Genomic DNA, 21213 nt, shown 5'->3' with positions numbered 1-21213 from the left:
AAGGAGCCCACATACCAGTTTTTTGTTAGGCACAATTTCTTCAGGTCTAGTTGTCCCGAAGATTCTGTATTTTTTACTCTTCAGTGCCATGCATTTGAAGATTAGGTGTTATGCAGTTTCTTCACCCTCATCACAGATCCTACATTTAGGGTCCTCTTCCGTTATACCCATCGTGTGTAGGTGTTTTTTGAAATTCCCATGGCCGTTCATCAGTCCAGTCATGAGTTTGATCTCTTTCCTGTCCAGTCCCAGGATTACAGAGCTTCTTTTAAAACATGGCTTGGGAATCATTACCTTACAATGTTTTTGTTTATGGACCTTGGTCCAAAATTCTACGTGCTGTTTCCTAAGCCAGTTCCATAGTTCTAATTTAATCATAGCCTTGGTGATTGTCAGGACAGGTTCCGGTCCAATAAATGGAGTTGTTGCCCCTGTCCTACCCAATTTGTCAGCTTGTTCATTGCCACAAATCCCTGAGTGGCCAGGGACCCACACTAGGTTTACCCTATTGCTTCCCCCTAGCTCCACCAGAGTCCTGTGTCATTCTGCAATAAACTTAGATCTTGTTGCTGGAGCTGCCAATGATTTCAGGGCTGCCTGGCTGTCTGAATAGATGTAGATCCTATGGTCCTTGTAGCACCTACACAAATTCTCCTCCACACATGCCCTGATTGCAGTAATTTCAGCTTGGAATGCAGAGATCAGTTTTCCTAGAGAGATGATGCCCTCCAGTCTTGGCTTAACCCCGTACACCCCTGCCCCAATGCCTTGGTCTATTTTCGACTCATCAGTGAACCAAACAATGTCCCCGTATGGTGTCGAACTGTTTTTCCCACTGCTCCCTGTTTCCCATTATGATATATTGTAAGGCTTGTCGAAGCAGTTGGGAGTTATTATTTAGTCAGCAGGAATTTCCCCAGCCATTTATGTATTTACATCACTCACTATGTTTGTGTGTGATTATGGATATCTGAATTAGACCCAGTTTTTGCCAGTATTAAGTCTGTGGGCCCCAGCTACTGCCTCCATCTTGACCCAAAGGTGTAGTGGAGGCATGTCCAGCATGGTTTCCATTCCAGCAGTTGGTGTGCTGCTAATTCTGCCTATTATGGCTAAGCAGGCCAATCTCTGCACCTTAGCAAGCTCCTTAGCTGCAACCCGCTGTTCTATGTTCTTCCACCACACTACGGCCCCGTAGGAAGTCCTATGTCTGACCACTGTGGTTCATATCCAGTGCATACCTTTGGGGCTTAGGCCCCAGTTTTTACCACAAGCCATTCTAGTACTCACTAGAGTACTTTTTGCCTTGGAGCAGATACTCTTAATGTGAGGGTCTCATCTAAGGTTACCACTAGATATTTCACTATTCCCTTCACAGGTGGAGTTTCATCAAAGAGCTTTAGATTACAGCTTGAGTGTTGAATATGTCTCTTCATAAATGGCACCACAACAGTCTTCCTAGGATTAACCCTCAGATCCTGTTGGATGCACCAATTGTGCACAATATTCAAACTTCCTTGTGCTATATTTCTAACTGTGTCAGTAAATTTGCCAAGTATTACTTTGACAAGGTCATCTGCGTATTCTTGGTGGAAGCATTGTCTGGAATTTAATTCCTCAATGAGTTCATTCACCTCAGATTCCACAACAGAGGGGACAAAACTCCTCCTTGTGGGCAGGCTCTAGTGGTGTTAATTACCATTTTTTCATTCATCATGTTAGCCTCTGCTTTCCTTCCACTAAGCATGGCTCTGGTCTACCTGCATGTAGTGGTCCCCAGCTCATGCACCTCTGCTGCCCTTACCATGGAATCACAGGTCATGTTACTGAAGGCCCCCTCGATATCCAGGAAAACGCAGAGGGCTATTTCTTGGAAGTAAAGTGCTTTCTCCACGTTCCCAATGATTTGGTGGAGAGCTGACTCGCATGATATGTGTGTTGGCTTGCATGTAGAGGGGCCCCTACTTAGCCTCCTCTCCCCAACATATACATTAACTTCTTTTTCCAATGTTTTGTGAATGAAGGAGTACAGACTGATTGGTCTCATATCTTTAGACTTGGTATGATCATTTCTCTCTCGCTTTGGAATGAAGACAACCTTCACTGCTGTCCAAGCATTGGGAATGGTTCCTACTGCTAAGCTAACCCTGAATAGCCTGCATAGGACTCTTATGAGCTTCTCTCCTGCCTGTTGCAGGAGAGCTGGAAAAATTCCGTCTGAGCCAGATGACTTGAATGGTTGGAATGTTCCCACTGCCCATTGGATTTTATTAAAGTTCACACATTCCATGGCCGATTCCCAGTCCTGTCTTCAAGTGCCTGAGAACCATCATCTCTCTGGGATCACATTTTGGGCTGTGTTGTCTGGCAGAGCATATTGAGTAAAGTGAGGTTTGAGGAGCAGTTCCAGCATCTCATGTGCTGTCTTTGTATATTCCCCATCCTCCTTCTTCAACTTACCTCCTGGATTGGTTGGCACTCTAGTGAGAATCTTGTGAAGTCTTGTTTGTTCAGCCGTGCTCTCCACTTCCTCACAGAATGCCCTCCAGGATGCCTTCTTTGCTTGTCTGATTGCAAGATTGTAGTTGGCAAGGGCCTCACGATATTTAGCTCATTGTCCTTTACATCTCACAATACTGAACAGTCTCCATACTTGCTTCCTTTGCATTTCTAAGTTGTTATTCCACCAAGGCACACTTGTATTTGTGCACTTCTTCATGATTGTGCAGTTGTCCTGATATGAAATTAACAAATGTAGTTATGCAAATAATGCTTTTGACAGAACTGTTATTTACTTTGGAATTAATTAAGGGCTGGTTTTGCTAACATGTTTCTGACTAGAGCCAAATAGATATTTTAAGAATACTAGCATTTCATCTTCCAAATGTTTATAATTAGTACAGAATTTATATTTGTTTATGCATCAACAACAGAATTTAAATTACAGAACAATTACTGATTTCACCCTATAACAAAAGATACTAACTAAGCACAAAAATAGATCTGGTGTTATATTCTTTAAAACTGAGGGCAACCTTTCTCTTTTATGTAAATGCAGATAATGTTCACATATGTTAATGATAAATAGTTAAAAGTAACAAAACGAATTTAAGGAGACAGATGGCAAAACAAGAGTGGAATTAAAATTATCCCAGCTTGCTCCGTCACATCACCCCTCATTGGATTGACCAGATAGATGTTGCTAAAGCCGGGCTCACACACGCAACGAAAGTATCGCCACAAGTCAAGTCATTCTGGAGTGGCGCTGTGAGCTACCGTTCACACAGGACGCCACAAATTCTTCGTAGTTTGCAAAATGGCGTCACCTGTCTCAGCTGATTAAACGGCTGTACATATTACTAAATAAGATGTTTAGGAAACATAATAAATGTAAAATATTACTTACCAAAGTGTTTATCGTCTCTCTGTACTCGACTGCATGTTTTAAGAACCGGTCTGCAGCTTCAAACCAAGCAAGGCTGGGTTTGTAAATACCATCTGTAGACGCACCACTCTTAAGTGAATTCAGTACTTTTTTATGTTCATTCATGTAAGCATTTCGAATGCTTTGAATTTTTAATTTTGTCAATTCCAGGTACATATTCACACGTACTGTTTACTATTTGAATTAATGCAGCATCTCTCAAATTTCTGTCTTTGTATAATTCGTTTTGGTGGTTCCAAAGGCATTCTCGTTCTTGATACACCTCCAAGAATCTCATAATTGTCGCTTTTGACCACTTTTTCGACGTATTAATAGCAAACGCACAAACAAAAGCACTATCTGTGAAGGAATACGCACTACAAAGGTTTGAATCCAGCTGCGAGGCAGCAATCAAATGACGTTATTCGATTGTGGAGAAGGTAAAATGGCGCGACAAAGTAGAACCAAGTTCAACTTTTTGTTGCGTGACAAAAGTTGCGCTTCTTAAATGGCGCCACCGAAAACTAGGGGTTCACACATGCAACTACAAAGCAACTGCAGTTCGCCATTAGCAGTGGCGATACTTTTGTTGCCTGTGTGAACCCGGCTTAATAGCTAAATGGGCAATTCAATGCAAGATGGCACCAAATGAGAAGTGTAATGACATGTCTGTCTCTACCAAAAAGGAAAAAAATCAGCGGTTCTACATGTAAGCAATGCAGAAAATGTGTGATAAAAGGAATCTTATGCGTAAAGTGCAATTTTTGGCTTCATGAGAAGTGCGCAAAAGTGAACCTGAAATTCATTAGTGACGAAGTTCCATGGACATGCACCGACTGTTTGCAGTGGGAAACATCAGAACTTGTAAGTACCATAAAGTCAAAAGAAGAAATAATTAAAGTGCTACAAAGTGATATCGGAACTCTCAAAAAAGAGATTCAGTCTCTGAAAGAAGAAAACGCAAAGCTAAAAAGTGAATCGGCAAGCTGCGTATGTGGAAACCCATTACAGAACAAAACAAACAAATGTGAGGACTCTTTGTGTGTAAACTCCGTTCCCGAGCAAAAAACAAAACCGTGAAAACTTACATGTGCATATTCCGGCAAAAACAGTGGCAGAAAGCGAAACATGTGGAAATTCAATAAACTCCCGAGTGCAAACTCCGTTACTGGGAAGTAAACAAACCTGTGTAAACTTGCATATGCAAATCCCAGTGAAAACAGTGGCAGAAAACGATTCGTGCGGTAAATATGTAAGCAAATATAAGTGGTAAACTGTGACATAAGAAAAAAGAAATGTGAAAGCAATCCAGCAAACCAGATCGACAAAAGTGATTTCTTTGTTATCGGCGATTGCATGTTAAAAAATGTTGTGGTTCCGAATTGTAAAGTCGATATTCGCCCTGGAATCCGACCACAGCAGATTGTGAAACATTTTCAACAACATTAGAAACACGGAAAAATCCAACCAAAACAACAATGATTCCAACACAAATTTTAAAGGCGTGATAATTCACGTAGGGGCAAACTATTAGAAGCAGCAGACAAGGAGAAATCATAACTGATATTCGTAATGTAATTCGGTCAGCCAAAGGTTTGTTTACAAGCTCCAGAATTGTTATCAACGGAATTCTACAAAGAAGATCGGTGAGCAACGCGTATACAAACAAAATAAACACTGGCATCAGGAAACAGTGCAACGAACTTGGTGTTGTATTTGTTGACCCAAATAAATTTCTCGACGACAAATGTCTGGGTAGGGATGGTCTGCACCTAAACAGACTAGGTACAATGACTTTCAGCAAAATGCTCCTGGACTTATGTAAAATTATAAAAAATAAGGGAAACTAATACGGTCTGCAGGGGGTGACTATCCAAGAATATCATATGCAAACAAAATACATGAGTGTAATCGTAATAAGGAAGCAGTTGAACCAAAACAGAACAACATTAAAACAAAAAAAAGTGGGAATGCAAATAGTGTTGGAAAAAATTGCTTTACAGTTGTTTACCAAAATATATGTTCCCTAGCAAATAAGACCCAACAGCTAGAAGTGGAGCTGGAGTCTACAGAGTGCTCAGTTGTTTGTCTCACTGAGCATTGGTGCAATGAGGCTGAAATTAATCAATTAGTCTTGCAGTTTTATAATTTAGCGTGTGCATACTGTAGGACTTCTATGAAGTGTGGAGGGTGTTGTATTTATGTAAAAAAAAAAAAAAATTATCAGTATAAGACCGGAAGCGATTTATGTGTAATCAGTGAAGAGCAACATTTTGAACTGGCGGCAGTTGAAATCACGGACCAATTCAGGTGTAGGAACTTGATTTTCTTATGTATATACAGATCTCCTAGTGGAGGCTTCAACATCTTTTTCTCCAAACTTAATCATGTTCTTGACAAGATATCCACTCCAAAGAACCACATTCTCATATGTGGAGACCTAAATGTGGATAAACTGAATCCTGATTCTACATGGGACTCATTACAAAGTCTTGCTCAAAGTTTCAATCTAGTTCCAATGGTTAACAGTGCAACCAGAATAAGAAAATACTCAAAGACAGCTGTTGATCAGGTATTAACAGATTTAGGCAAAGAAAACTGTGAGGTGGTGGTAGCAGAGCTAGGATTATCTGATCAATCAGGTCAAATCATTAATATAAAAGTGGCTCCAGAAGAAACAAAGAAAATGCATATTTACAGACGAATTTTTCTAAACAAAATAGACATGAGTTTGCCAAACAGATAGCAGGACAAACATGGGACTCAGCATACTCAGCGGTAGATGCAAATGAAAAATTCAAAAATTTCATGACATTGTTTAAATTAAATTTTGAAGAAACGTTTCCTAAAGTATTATGTCCATTATCAACAGCAGGAAAAAAAAACAAGTGGGTCACAAAAGGAATCAAAAAATCATGTACCCGAGCTCCATTAAACACAGCCAAACTAATCCTGCTTCCTCACTCTTTTATAAAAGACATAGGAAAACATATAGGAAAATATTGCTTGCAGCAAAGAGAGCTCATAACTCCAAACTGATGCTCTCTGCAGAAAACAAAAATAAGGCAGTATGGAAGATTGTGAAGCAGGAAACTGGTACCAGAAAATTAATCTGTCTAACTTGAAAATCAAAGAGGAAGGGACTCTAATAAAAGACCCAATATATTTGGCAAACTATATAAATGATTATTTTAGTAGCGTAGGAATAAAATTACAGGAAAATTTTCTAACAGCCCCTCAGGTCAAAAAGCCAAATAGTGGTGTATCACACTCAATGGTGTTATTCCCTACAACACAGGAAGAAGTCTATAAAGCAGTCAGCAAACTCAAAAACAAAACTCAGCTGGTCTGGATGAAGTCCCCATTTTTATAATTAAGGACAGTATCAAGAGCCTACTTCCACCTTTAGTTGATATTATAAATCAATCTTTCAAGCAGGGCTACTTTCCAAACTATTTAAAATATGCGAAATTACTACCTCTCTTCAAAAAAGGTGATGCAGGAAAAATTGAAAATTATAGGCCAATTTCTCTACTATCATGCTTTGCAAAAATACTAGAAACTATTATGAAATATAGACTAATGAATTATTTAAATAAATACAACTTACTGTCTGTTGACCAGTTTGGATTTCAATCAGTGAAAAGCACAGAATCAGCTACAGCACACCTCACAAAACGCATTCTAGAAGCATTAGATAAAGGGAACTACACAACAGGTATATTTCTTGATCTAACTAAAACATTAGATACAGTAGACCACAACATATTGTTAAATAAGTTAGATGAACTGGGAATAAGGGGACTTGTGAAAAAGTGGTTCCAGTCATATCTAAAAAATAGAAGACAGATAACTGAAATCTCTCATATTTCAAGTTGCTCAAACTATATTGTAAAGTATACTTCAGACCCAAAATATGTAAATATTGGTGTCCCACAGGGTAGTGTCCTTGGCCCAATGCCATTCCTCATTTACATAAATGACTTCCCACAGAGCATCAAGCATGGACAAACAATATTGTCTGCAGATCACTCAAATGTTCTAATCAGTGACAAATCACCAGATGCACTGAAAGAAAAAGCCGAACAAACACTAAACAGTGTATGTGAGTGGGCATTCAATAATAAACTAACACTAAATTAAAAAAAAAAAAAAACAAATGCTGTTAACTTCTATGTCTGCAAAAAACCACACTATAACAACTTTAAGTTAAACGATGAAACTATAGAATGTGTAGACTACACAAAATTTCTTGTTATGCATGTTGACAGTCAGTTAAAGTGGGAAGAACATATTAAAATACTTAGTAACAGAATCCCTACAGCATGCTATGCTCTTAGAATTCTGACTGCAGTGTGTGATACTACATGTGTCAGATCTGTATATTTTTCTTATATCCACTCTGTTATTACCTATGGAATAATATTTTGGTGAGTCAACAGTAAAAATATTCAAATAGTTTTCAAATTACCGAAAAGAGCAATTCGTATAATAACCAAGAGTGGCAGTAGGGCTCACTGCCTTGAACATTTCCAAAAGCTGGATATCCTAACTGTCCCCTGGTCCCCTGTGAATACATTTTTCAAAGTATTATGTATGTAAAAAAAAAAAAAAAAAAAAAAAAAAAATTGACTGCTATATGAAAAAATTTTTAGTACACAGCTATGAAACTAGAAACCAATACAATCTGCATCTAAAGAGGAAAAATAAAGTTAAAACTCAGCAGAGCTTGTTGTACAATGCCATTAAATTATATAATAAATTACCTCAAAAAATAAAAGATATTGACACAATCGGACAGTTCAAAACAACACTAAAAATTTTTTTATTAAATAAAAGTTATTATGCAGTAGTGGACTATCTGAATTAAAACATGTAGTGTAATTAAAGTAGCCTGTATTGTAATACATGAGGAAATAATTATAATATGAAATCCAGAATTACAAATTACATAAGGATATAAAAGTAATTTAAGATACCTCAAAAATGTGTGTAAATACTAATTTTATGTGTACAATTGTAGGTATATTGGTATGTATATGATTTTGCTTACGAAATCCACACAATGTAAATTGTTACATGGATTAATAAAGAAATCAATCAATCAATCAAACAAGTGACGCCAGAAATTAGGTTTGAAATCTATACACAAAAAATATTACATAAGAAATCCTATCAAAAAGTACAGTACATATATTTTTCAAATTCCTACTTATACAAACTGGCCATATCAAAATCCCCATACAAAATATTTACACACAGTGTATTGTGCACACACAAAATATACACAAGTTATACATTTAATAAAACTTAGGCATCTTCATCATAAGTGATGTCCTTCTTGGATATATAAGATTACATTTAAAGATACATATCATTTTATACAAGTCCTGTCTTGCTAAACAAAATAAATCCTCATGGGTTGGGGGAAAAAAAACTACATTATACTGCATGTTGTAGTTCATGTTTAGACAAAAATTTCACCTGTTCAATGTTTAGTATTTTTTGCAACCACTTCACACTTTTAATGAACTTTTACACACTTTCTCAACAAGCTGTCCATGCTTTCAACAGGTCCAAATGACAGTTAGAAAGGGAATGCACTGTGATTAGTTCCCTTGGAGGTGGTTCTCCTCCACCACAGTACATGAAAAATGAGACAGAATACCCTACTTTACTACCCTTACTTTGAATTCTAAAGAAGTATAAGGAAAAAATGTTTAATACTAAGGGCAGATGATAGTCTCACATCATAAATACGTAGTTCTCATAACATTACAGTAATTAGTACTAAAACTGACTATAGTATGAAAGGTGTGGACTAGAAAAAATTTTAAAATCAATTGCACATTATGCGGCAAAAAACTTTACTTTAAGTTGTAGCTGTCTGATACAGGTTAAATGTAAAAGATTTGGGTCTCTTTCCCATTTACAAAATAGCACATTAGTGTCTAAAATATGCACACTACCTCTTGTAAAAACTCAAGATGTGCAGTAGCATAGATTTACTAGTCATTATGTTATTACAAAGGAATAGCGTCACCACCACATAACTCAAATCAAAATTAAGGGGATGGAAGTTTTACCAAATCATTGATCTATTTCTCCACTCTACTCTAAGCACTACTCTCATTCAAACAGAAAATTAAATCCTCACATCAGTCTATTACTACAGTTATCAGTTAATCAGAAAACTTATTGTTCTTCATTCCAGTATTACCACCTCAAGTTCATCATTCCACAAAACACAAACAGAAGGTTTCAGACAACCTATAGATTCAATGATGCAGCATTTTATGATTTGTACCCCCTTAAAATATTGCTCTTTTTTTTAAGCTCTAAAACGTTACTATTTGTTAATTTACTCATTGTAGCTGGCAATCTGTCGCAGCAGAAGTCCTGGAAAACAGCAACTGTAGGTTTTTACTGTAAAGTAAAAACAATATGTAATGCAGTATAGTGTTTCATCTGAATATTTATTACAGTCTCAAAGTAAATAAATGCATCTTGACAAATCTGAAACAAGTTGTATCATACTTACAATAATGAAATGAATTATGCTCAACAAGCTACATGTTTTCTGTCCAAATACACACAAAGTTCTGACCCCCTTTACCAACATGACTGTACTATTTATACTTTTTTAACAATCCTGAACAATCCTACACATTGTTTAGAATCATTTTTTGATTAATTAACAATTAAAATTGACATAGAAAAATTGAAAATACATATATAAACGTATGTTTACTCCAGAACAGCTAGTACAGTACGATATTAGTACATGTCTGTTATTTTACTCGAGAATAACTTCTCGAATATGTAATTACAATAATACATTTACATTTTTTATTAATTACTAGAGATTCCCTTCATGGGACTTGTTACCTTCATTTACAGAGCTTCTACACTTTGAAGTGAATGAGATTAAACAGTTATTTTTTCAGTTATAATTTTTTCGTGATGAGTTACATATTTTGTTTACGTGTGTGATCCTCAATTAGACTGGAAAATGTTCGTTTTAAGTGGTGTTAGTGGGCTGTTATATTTCAACACCCCCAAAAGGACTTGTGAAACTGAAAGTTGAACAAAACCTTTTCTGACAGATCTATGTAACAGTACTCATTTCTCAGTCAATAGGATGAACAAACAATTTGCGAAAGATATGGGCAACCAAATATGTAAAATTATCATAAATTATTTTGTATCAGATTCAACTAGATTGAACAAAATATTAACTAACAGTACAAAGAAACAACAAGTTAATTCACAGAATTTGTCTGCAGCTTGTATTACAACATGAATATGGGGTGAATCTATTTCAATCAGAAAATTATCTATTGGAAATTAGCTGAATTGGCCTTGTTTCTGTATATATATGTCTGTCATTAGAGCCTCCAGGTTCTGAGAGCAATGGAGACACTGGTGTGTAAAACTGTTTCTCAATATTGACTATGCAATGTGGAACAATCATTAGTATCGGATAATACAATACTCGAAATCCATATTAGTTTGTATTTAGCCACTTCCTATCTCTGGCAAGTACACATAGTATTAGATCATAGTATAACAAAGTGTTCAGTCTCCTCTATGTGCAATGAAGAGCACTGAACTTAAGTACACCGTAGATCTCTGCTTGTCAGAAGTTCTTTGTTGCAAAAACCTGAAATGTGGCTCATACTCCACTCCTTATGGCCATCATATATTGTGAAATTGATTGTTTTGAATAGAATGGTTCAATATAGCAAAGTTCCAACTGTTCATACTTCAACATTTCCTGTCTTAAATCTCATATTGCAATTTTAACTTGTTCTTTGATAACATATCACTGAACTCATACTAGAACAAAAATTGTCATGTGTTATGGTACTATTCTCTGTAGTTTAAATTGAAATTTACATATGTTATTGAATAACTAAATATATTATTAGGATATAGTACAATTAAATTCCTGGAGGATAGTTCCTCAACAGTTACCATAGTTCATCCTACATGCATAGAATGGAATGTCTGACCAATGTGCAATCTTTCCATTTTTCATTCGTCAAGACACTTCTGATGCTTCATTTCCACCTTTACAAAACATATAATGATTATTTTTTATGAGTATTTAAGCAATTACAATCATTGCCTCTTCCTTTGCAGTATGTGTAAACATATGATGGTATCATACCCCACAACAGTCATGGAATATAGTTACGTGCTAGAGAATAGTATATATAAAACTTCTCATTATCCGACAGGCCTCAACCTCCGCTAATTTCAAGTTGCTGCCGCTCATACCTCACCTGTCTTACAACAACATCTTTGCCTCTTTACTTCCGCCTTGACTGACATCTCTGCCCAAACTCTTTGCCTTTACAAATGTCTGCTTGTGTCTGTATGTGTGGATGGATATGTGTGTGTGTGCGAGTGTATACCTGTCCTTTTTTCCCCCTAAGGTAAGTCTTCCCGCTCCCGGGATTGGAATGACTCCTTACCCTCTCCCTTAAAACCCGCATCCTTTCGTCTTTCCCTCTCCTTCCCTCTTTCCTCATGAAGCAACCATTGGTTGTGAAAGCTAGAATTTTGTGTGTATGTATGTGTCTGTTTGTGTTTCTATCGACCGGCCAGCGCTTTCGTATGGTAAGTCACATCAAACTTTGAGTGCTGGTATATAACAAAGTAAATACATAAGTAAATGTTTACCATTTGTGTGACAACATACAACAAAGTCAGACATAGATAGATAATGTAGTATGTCAGAGTATAGTTACATCTAATAACACCAAAATGTTAGCTTTATTCCTAGTTCCTCCTATAAAATAGGCTTTAGTCATTTAATAGACTGACACGGTAAATGAGAAGAATCTCAGCGATAAGGACATATCATGTGGACAGAGGCAAGGATAGCTTGGTACTCTAATGAGAAGTAAGAAATGAAATAGAAGATTCAGATGCTGGTATATAGCAAAGTAAATAATATGCAAATGTTTACCATTTGGGTGACAACATACAATAAAATCAGACGTAAATAAATAATATAGTATAAAGAGCATAGTTACATCTAATAATGCAGATCCTCCTATAAAATAGGCTTTAGTCATTTAATAGGGTGACACAGTAAATGGGATGAGTCTCAGCGATAAGGACATATGCATGTGGACAGAGGCAAGGATAGCTTGGTACTCAAATGAGAAGTAAGAAATGAAATAGAAGATTTGGAGTATTGGAGTTGAAGAAGAAAAGATGACAGTCCCCACAGACAGGAAAACCGGCTACCCTCCTACCCAGGACCCCCACTGTTCCAGCACTTCACTGTGAGGCCAGAGGGAGAAGAGTGTTTGGCATTCCCTGCAGAATGGACTTGCCACAGCTTCACCTTCCCAGTCACCGAAAATTAACCCCAACACTCCCTACTGACTGATCAGCAAAGGGTGAACAATTAGAATTCTGCAGGACAGAGTAATTGAGATATATAATGATATATTGATTAACCGAAGTAACAAATGCTAGATCCTACCAGCTGATTTACAAGCAGTCCCTCTAGCGTCTGGGTTTGATCAAACATAATTAATTACATAAACACGAAATGTTGAAACCAGTGATGTGTCTGAGACATAAACATTAAAATACTAAAGTGAGGTACAGAATTATTGTTTCTCTGATATCTGTTGCTGCTCAAACATAAATTATTATATACAACATGAAAATATAGAAATAAGGTAGCCAAATGTATCGAATTACAGTGTATCTCATATCAAAAAAATAAACAAAGTCAACTGCCTCATTGGGCAGATCATCCAAGTGTTGTTCACATTATGTGAAGTATTTTATTATGCATCAATATATTTGCTAAACACCACAGAGTCACTTCTTTGCAAAGGAATAGAGCACTGATAATGAGTGGTTACTGAGAACCATGCTGCATGTAACAGCATATCATTGTATTAAATATAGGCAGAAAATATTACAAGCAGCAGCACATACAGATAAACTCTCATAAGCTTGAGAATACATTGACATTGCATGTAACAGAATATCATTATGTCACGTCTAGATAGATCAAATTGATCAAAAGGAGTATAGTGTGCATCATATCAAGTGAAAGTGGTTGTCAAGCAACTTAGAAGAAACAGTAATGGTTAGTTCAGTAGACATCTAGTTTCATTGAAGAATTATGTTAGTTTTCAACTGTTGAAATGTATTTAGACATAATAACTGTACCACTTGTAGGACCAAACGTCTTTATTTCTTTATAAGTCAAACTGAGACTTTAGAGCAACTGAACTGACATGAACATATTAGGTCAGGAAACAACAAGGATGGAGAGAGGAATTTACCCACAATAACTGTCAAAGGTACCTTATTCTCATAGCATAGATGTAGTCATTCCAAATTTTCATCCATTTTCAGTGGTAACTGCAAGTCAACACGGTCGCATGTAACTGTAAAGCTCAATTTACACTGGTAAATTGAGTATCAGCAGGTTACTTCCAGAATACATACTGCTGAACAACTAGTTGACAGGTTTCTCATTGATCATCACCATATTTGACATAATACAAGATCATCAGATCCGACAGATCGGAAAACTGGGCACAGGTAAGGTAAATTCCAACATAAGTTAAGGCAAAGGGTAAAGTACCAGTGGTTACATATGAATGGGTTAATATCAGGAGTAAAAGGGTTAGTTCAGCCACAGCCATTCTAAAGGTATGATAAATATATATTTCCTCATCTGTTATGTATTAATGAATCAACAAGACTTCAACTGAAAGTAGACGTCTGCAAGAAACATAACCATACCACGAATGCAAATCCACAATCTTTAGTTTTTCCTTTGCTACTCATTTCATATGAATTGTTAGTGGTCATGAGAGTATTTTCAATAAGATATTGGAGAAATTTAACCAGTTTTGATTAAGAATCAGATTGTAAACTAACATTTGTATATGTTGAAAAGCATTGACTTGCTGTAACAAACAGCAGTATTGAACAGTACCTAACTCAAACTTTTTGTATCACATGAAGTTGATAGTTGAGCTGTTTTTTCAGATTTATGTCAACATTGCAACAAAGAACACCTTGTATCTATACTAAGGATATAGCATGACTTATACAGATACCAGACATGCAGCAAACATCATCCCTATCTTATAGTAGTAAGATGGCAAAAAAACGATTAAATAAGACTACTAATGGTTTGGTCATTGAAGAGGTAGAAGTAACATGAAAATAAAACCGTGTGAATTTTAAATCCTGGGGACACTTCTGTCCCAATAACTATCTCCAACATAAAATTCCATTTTCTTCATGCTCCACAGATCGAACCATTCAAGTAATACTAACGTAATAAATTTCTTTCTGAGAAATGTTGCTTTGCCAATTACACAGTATATCTAATACATGTTAAGAACAAGATCATGACACAGAATATTCTCGTACTTGACAGTAAATCAACGTCTATCCAGTGACTTCCACATAATAGGTATAGTAACAGGTCAAACCAAATAAGATTACATATATAAGACCACAAACAGTCTAACCTAATTGTAATCACATCTCAGTTGTAAAGTGATAGAATGTCACTATAACTGCACAGATATCTGAAGTAAATTTCGCACCAATTCTAAACATTTTCTCAATTTTTCACAAAATCATCAGCACAATGAGAGTACAACATTATCAGCACAGTGAGAATATCATATCCAAAATGTAAAGTAATAGAACCTCAATATAACTGTACTGACATCACAAATAAATATAACACAAAATCTCCTCAAAATTCATCCTCTGGTTGTATTATTAAATCACACATTATTAGATCCGCCCAAAGTTTGTACTCATATCCAGATAACCAGAAAAAGGCAGCTGACTTAGTATGAAATATGTGCACCAGTTCCTTTTGGCATCCAGTCTCTAACTATTTGTCCAAATCATAAAGTGGAAGAGGGTGAGTTTGTACAAAAAAGTAAGAGGGGATGTGACTTGAAAAGGAAAGGAGTCACACCAGCTCAGAGCCTTGGGTTCACCGCCCCCAAATTGCAAAAACAGCTTGCAAATTCCTGAGGAAAGACAATTCTTGTGGTGTTAGATGAGTGATGAAGGCTGTTCGTATAATTCCTGACTCCAAATAATCTTTTGGACTTAGGCTATACAAGTCTATAAGCATTTGGGTGTGGATTTTCAACAATTTCAAATGGTCCTATATAAATATCAAACAACCGCCAATCTATGCCAGATAAAAGCATACACAAATGTTCAAATATATCCTTTTCAACCCCCACTCTATGATTAGACAAAATATAGGTATAAATATGCAAATATTCAAACATAAAAGAAATATGCATATAAACTACAAAAAAATTTTTACAGTATTAGCTTCAAATATGTTAAGTTAACCAATTTCTCACTTCTCAATATTTGAATTTGCAAAAAGCAGTGGACATTAGCTGAGTTTTTTATGAGTTGTAATTTTCTTTCAATTAGTATTTTCATGACTACTGGATCAAAATATTTATAGTGTGGCGTGATAAGGTGTATATCATGGATTTGTCTGAGTGGCAATGGGTATAACTTCTTTAGCACAAGTTTACTATTTGCTGCATGTTCATTTAGTTTTGCGGTACTTTCAATAACTGGGTAATTGTTTTTGCAGAGGTCCCTCAAGTCTATCTGCAAGCTGCTGATTTCAACACGCACACTCCCTTCCTCTACTGCTTGTACACATTCACTAATCATATTACTTCCAGGAGACTGTTCCATATTTTTCATGGCAGTTTTATCATCTGAGTACACACTTTGACAAATTTCACTTAAGACCTTACACTTTTGGTCACCATACTGACATCTGCTACTATAGTCATTGACTACACTTAGTACTCTATCACTAATTAGATCTTCTTTTCCATTTTCACAAACACATTCAGACACAACATCACTAACATCAACTGGTAACGTTAATCTATCAGGCACTGCTCTACTGGTTTCTAGTTCATTACTTGAACACACACCAGAATTTCCAGAATCATTCAGCACCAAATCATAAACTTTTAACTTCTACATATACCATCACATCTAATTCTGTAAGTAACATATCATCATCAACATCATTATCATCATCATCTGAAACATTATCATCACACTTAATATTATTTTCAACACCAAACTTATTTCTCTCTTCACACACTTCTTCAACAACGTCAACACTATGACTACTCTGTTTTACCACATCCTCATTTTCCCGTCTATTATCTACTGCAATTTCATCTGGAATTGCCCTGTCATTCTCATTTCCATTGCCAAGCACATGAAAATCTGCTTCCACACATATGGCACCAGTATCAGCTTTTTCCCTACCCCCATGAACCATGGACCTTGCCGTTGGTGGGGAGGCTTGCGTGCCTCAGCGATACAGATGGCCGTACCGTAGGTGCAACCACAATGGAGGGGTATCTGTTGGGAGGCCAGACAAACATGTGGTTCTTGAAGAGGGGCAGCAGCCTTTTCAGTATTTGCAGGGGCAAGAGTCTGGATGATTGACTGATCTGGCCTTGCAACACTAACCAAAACGGCCTTGCTGTGCTGGTACTGCGAACGGCTGAAAGCAAGGGGAAACTACAGCCGTAATTTTTCCCGAGGGCATGCAGCTTTACTGTATGGTTAAATGATGATGGCGTCCTCTTTGGTAAAATATTCCGGAGGTAAAATAGTCCCCCATTCGGATCTCCGGGCGGGGACTACTCAAGAGGACGTCGTTATCAGGAGAAAGAAAACTGGCATTCTATGGATCGGAGGGTGGAATGTCAGATACCTTAATTGGGCAGGTAGGTTAGAAAATTTAAAAAGGGAAATGGATAGGTTAAAGTTAGATATAGTGGGAATTAGTGAAGTTCGGTGGCAGGACGAACAAGACTTTTGGTCAGGTGAATACAGGGTTATAAGTACAAAATCAAATAGGGGTAATGCAGGAGTAGGTATAATAATGAATAAAAAAATAGGAGTGCGGGTAAGCTACTACCAACAGCATAGTGAACGCATTATTGTGGCCAAGATAGACATGAAGCCCATGCCTACTACAGTAGTACAAGTCTATATGCCAACTAGCTCTGCAGATGATGAAGAAATTGATGAAATGTATGATGAGATAAAAGAAATTATCCAGGTAGTGAAGGGAGACGAAAATTTAATAGTCATGGGTGACTGGAATTCAAGAGTAGGAAAAGGGAGAGAAGGAAACATAGCGGGTGAATGTGGATTGGGGGAGAGAAATGAAAGAGGAAGCCGCCTGGTAGAATTTTGCACAGAGCATAACTTAATTATAGCTAACACTTGGTTCAAGAATCATAAAAGAAGGTTGTATACATGGAAGAATCCTGGGGATACTAGAAGGTATCAGATAGATTATATAATGGTAAGACAGAGATTTAGGAACCAGGTTTTAAATTGTAAGACATTTCCAGGGGCAGATGTGGACTCTGACCACAGTCTATTGGTTATGAACTGTAGATTAAAACTGAAGAAACTGCAAAAAGGTGGGAATTTAAGGAGATGGGACCTGGATAAACTGGAAGAACCAGAGGTTGTACAGAGTTTCAGGGAGAGCATAAGGGAACAATTGACAGGAATGGGGGAAAGAAATACAGTCGAAGAAGAATGGGTAGCTTTGAGGAATGAAATAGTGAAGGCAGCAGAGGATCAAGTAGGTAAAAAGACGAGGGCTAGTAGAAATCCTTGGGTAACAGAAGAGGTACTGAATTTAATTGATGAAAGGAGAAAATACAAAAATGCAGTAAGTGAAGTAGGCAAAAAGGAATACAAACATCTCAAAAATGAGATCGACAGGAAGTGCAAAATGGCTAAGCAGGGATGGCTAGAGGACAAATGTAAGGATGTAGAGGCTTATCTCATGAGGGGTAAGATAGATATTGCCTACAGGAAAATTTAAGAGACCTTTGGAGAAAAGAGAACCACTTGCATGAATATCAAGAGATCAGATGGAAACACAGTTCTAAGCAAAGAAGGGAAAGCAGAAAGGTGGAAGGGGTATATAGAGGGTCTATACAGGGGCAATGTTATTGAGGACAATATTATGGAAATGGAAGCGGATGTAGATGAAGATGAAATGGGAGATAAGATACTGCGTGAAGAGTTTGACAGAGCACTGAAAGACCTGAGTCGAAACAAGGTCTCGGGAGTAGACAACATTCCATTAGAACTACTGACGGCCTTGGGAGAGCCAGTCCTGACAAAACTCTACCATCTGGTGAGCAAGATGTGTGAGACAGGCGAAATACCCTCAGACTTCAAGAAGAATATAATAATTCCAATCCCAAAGAAAGTAGGCATTGACAGATGTGAAAATTACCGAACTATCAGTTTAATAAGTCACAGCTGCAAAATACTAACGTGGATGCTTTACAGATGAATGGAAAAACTGATAGAATCCGACCTCGGCAAAGAGCAGTTTGTATTCCGCAGAAATGTTGGAACACGTGAGGCAATACTGACCCAACGACTTATCTTAGAAAATAGATTAAGGAAAGGCAAACCTACGTTTCTAGCATTTGTAGACTTAGAGAAAGGTTTTGACAATGTTGACTGGAATACTCTCTTTCAAATTCTAAAGGTGGCAGGGGTAAAATACAGGGAGTGAAAGTCTATTTACAATTTGTACAGAAACCAGATGGCAGTTATAAGAGTGGAGGTGCATGAAAGGGAAGCAGCGTTTGGGAAGGCAGTGAGACAGGGTTGTAGCCTGTCCCCGATGTTATTCAATCTGTATATTGAGCAAGCAGTAGAGGAAACAAAAGAAAAATTCGGAGTAAGTATTAAAGTCCATGGAGAAGAAATAAAACGTTGAGGTTTGCCGATGACATTGTAGTCCTGTCAGAGACAGCAAAGGACTTGGAAGAGCAGTTGAATGGAATGGACAGTGTCTTGAAAGGAGGATATAAGATGAACATCAACAAAAGCACAACGGGGACAATGGAATGTAGTTGAATTAAGTCGGGTGATGCTGAGGGAATTAGATTAGGAACTGAAACACTTAAAGTAGTAATGGAGTTTTGCTATTTGGGGAGCAAAATAACTGATGATGGTCAAAGTAGAGAGGATATAAAATGTAGACTGGCAATGGCAAGGAAAGCTTTTCTGAAGAAGAGACATTTGTTAACATCGAGTATAGATTTAAGTGTCAGGACGTCATTTCTGAAAGTATTTGTATGGAGTGTAGCCATTTATGGAAGTGAAACATGGACGATAAATAGTTTGGACAAGAAGAGAATAGAAGCATTCGAAATGTGGTGCTACAGAAGAATGCTGAAGATTAGATGGGTAGATCACATAACTAATGAGGAAGTATTGAACAGGATTGGGGAGAAGAGAAGTTTGTGGCACAACTTGGCCAGAAGACGGGATCGGTTGGTAGGACATGTTCTGAGGCATCAAGGGATCACCAATTTAGTATTGGAGGGCAGTGTGGAGGGTAAAAATTGTAGAGGGAGACCAAGAGATGAATACACTAAGCAGATTCAGAAGGATGTAGATTGCAGTAGGTACTGGGAGATGAAGAAGCTTGCACAGGGTAGAGTAGCATTGAGAGCTGTATCAAACCAGTCTCAGGACTGAAGACAACAACAACAACAACAACAACAACATTAGCTTTTTGACTCATTTCTCAGTCACTCAACATTCTCAGTAAACCATACTCATCAGATCTGTTCTCATTACTATCAACAACTACTACTGCATTACTATTGTTAAAGAAATTTGTCAAAGTGTTTTCTTCTAATTCAAATTCAGATTTTTTACCTTTTTGTTCATCTTTGCTTTCAGATAAAAAATTTCCCAAAATTCCCTATCAAACTTCATTCTATTCACTTCAGGTTGTTTTCTGGGAACAAAATTTTGCTATGTCCTACTTGTTCTGCCCCTTCCCCTTCTGAAATTACTGCAATGTGCCTGATTGTTATTCCCAAGTCTATTTGCCCCATTTTGCCAGGCTCCAAAAGAGGCAGATCTTAGTTTACCGGTCCATTTCTTCTGTTTTCAAAATTATTGCTGTTGTTTCCCTGATTCTGCCCCCACTGCCTATTTCTTGGTTCAAAATTCCTGTTCTCTGGTCTCTGCCTATCATTCCTCTCCCCATTTCTTCTGTTGTCATTTCTGAATATACTATTAAAATGATCATTGAAAGGTCTGTTATTGTTATTCCTGCTATCATCAGTTCTGTCATTACATCTGTCATTTCTCTCCCATGCTAAGTCCAGTTTATCTATATATCTAAGAAATTGTTAAATTGTATCATCAGGTCTGTAGACAAGACTCCACTGTACCCTGTTCAGCAATCTACATTTTAATGTAGATGTAGATGTAATGCATCTATCTGGATCATCTTGTCCAGTGGTTTATCAACATGCACTGAAGTTCGTAATTGTTGTACACAAAATATTTTCATGCATCCAGAACCCAGTTTGAAATTGGGCCCATTCAAAAATTCTGATTTAATTTTGGCTTGTTTAGTTTCTGACCAGAATTTGTTCATGAAAGCTCATTCTACCTCATTAAACATCATTTCGGGTTTGATTGATTGGTTCATCCATGACAAAGCCTCCCCATCCAAAAACTTTTTAAAAAATTTAATTTTCAAATTATCGCCCATTTTATCATTGAAATTGTCTTTTATCTGGTACGTGAAGTCAACTGGATGTATATTGCCCTTCCTTGAAAATGTTTTTATATTGACATTGTTCCACAATGGACTATAACTACAGGATGATTTCACAGCAACGGAATCTTTGATTTCT

Source organism: Schistocerca serialis, chromosome 5 (assembly GCF_023864345.2).
Source record: "Schistocerca serialis cubense isolate TAMUIC-IGC-003099 chromosome 5, iqSchSeri2.2, whole genome shotgun sequence".
In the NCBI taxonomy this organism is placed as follows: domain Eukaryota; kingdom Metazoa; phylum Arthropoda; class Insecta; order Orthoptera; family Acrididae; genus Schistocerca; species Schistocerca serialis.
This window is presented reverse-complemented; position numbering follows the sequence as displayed.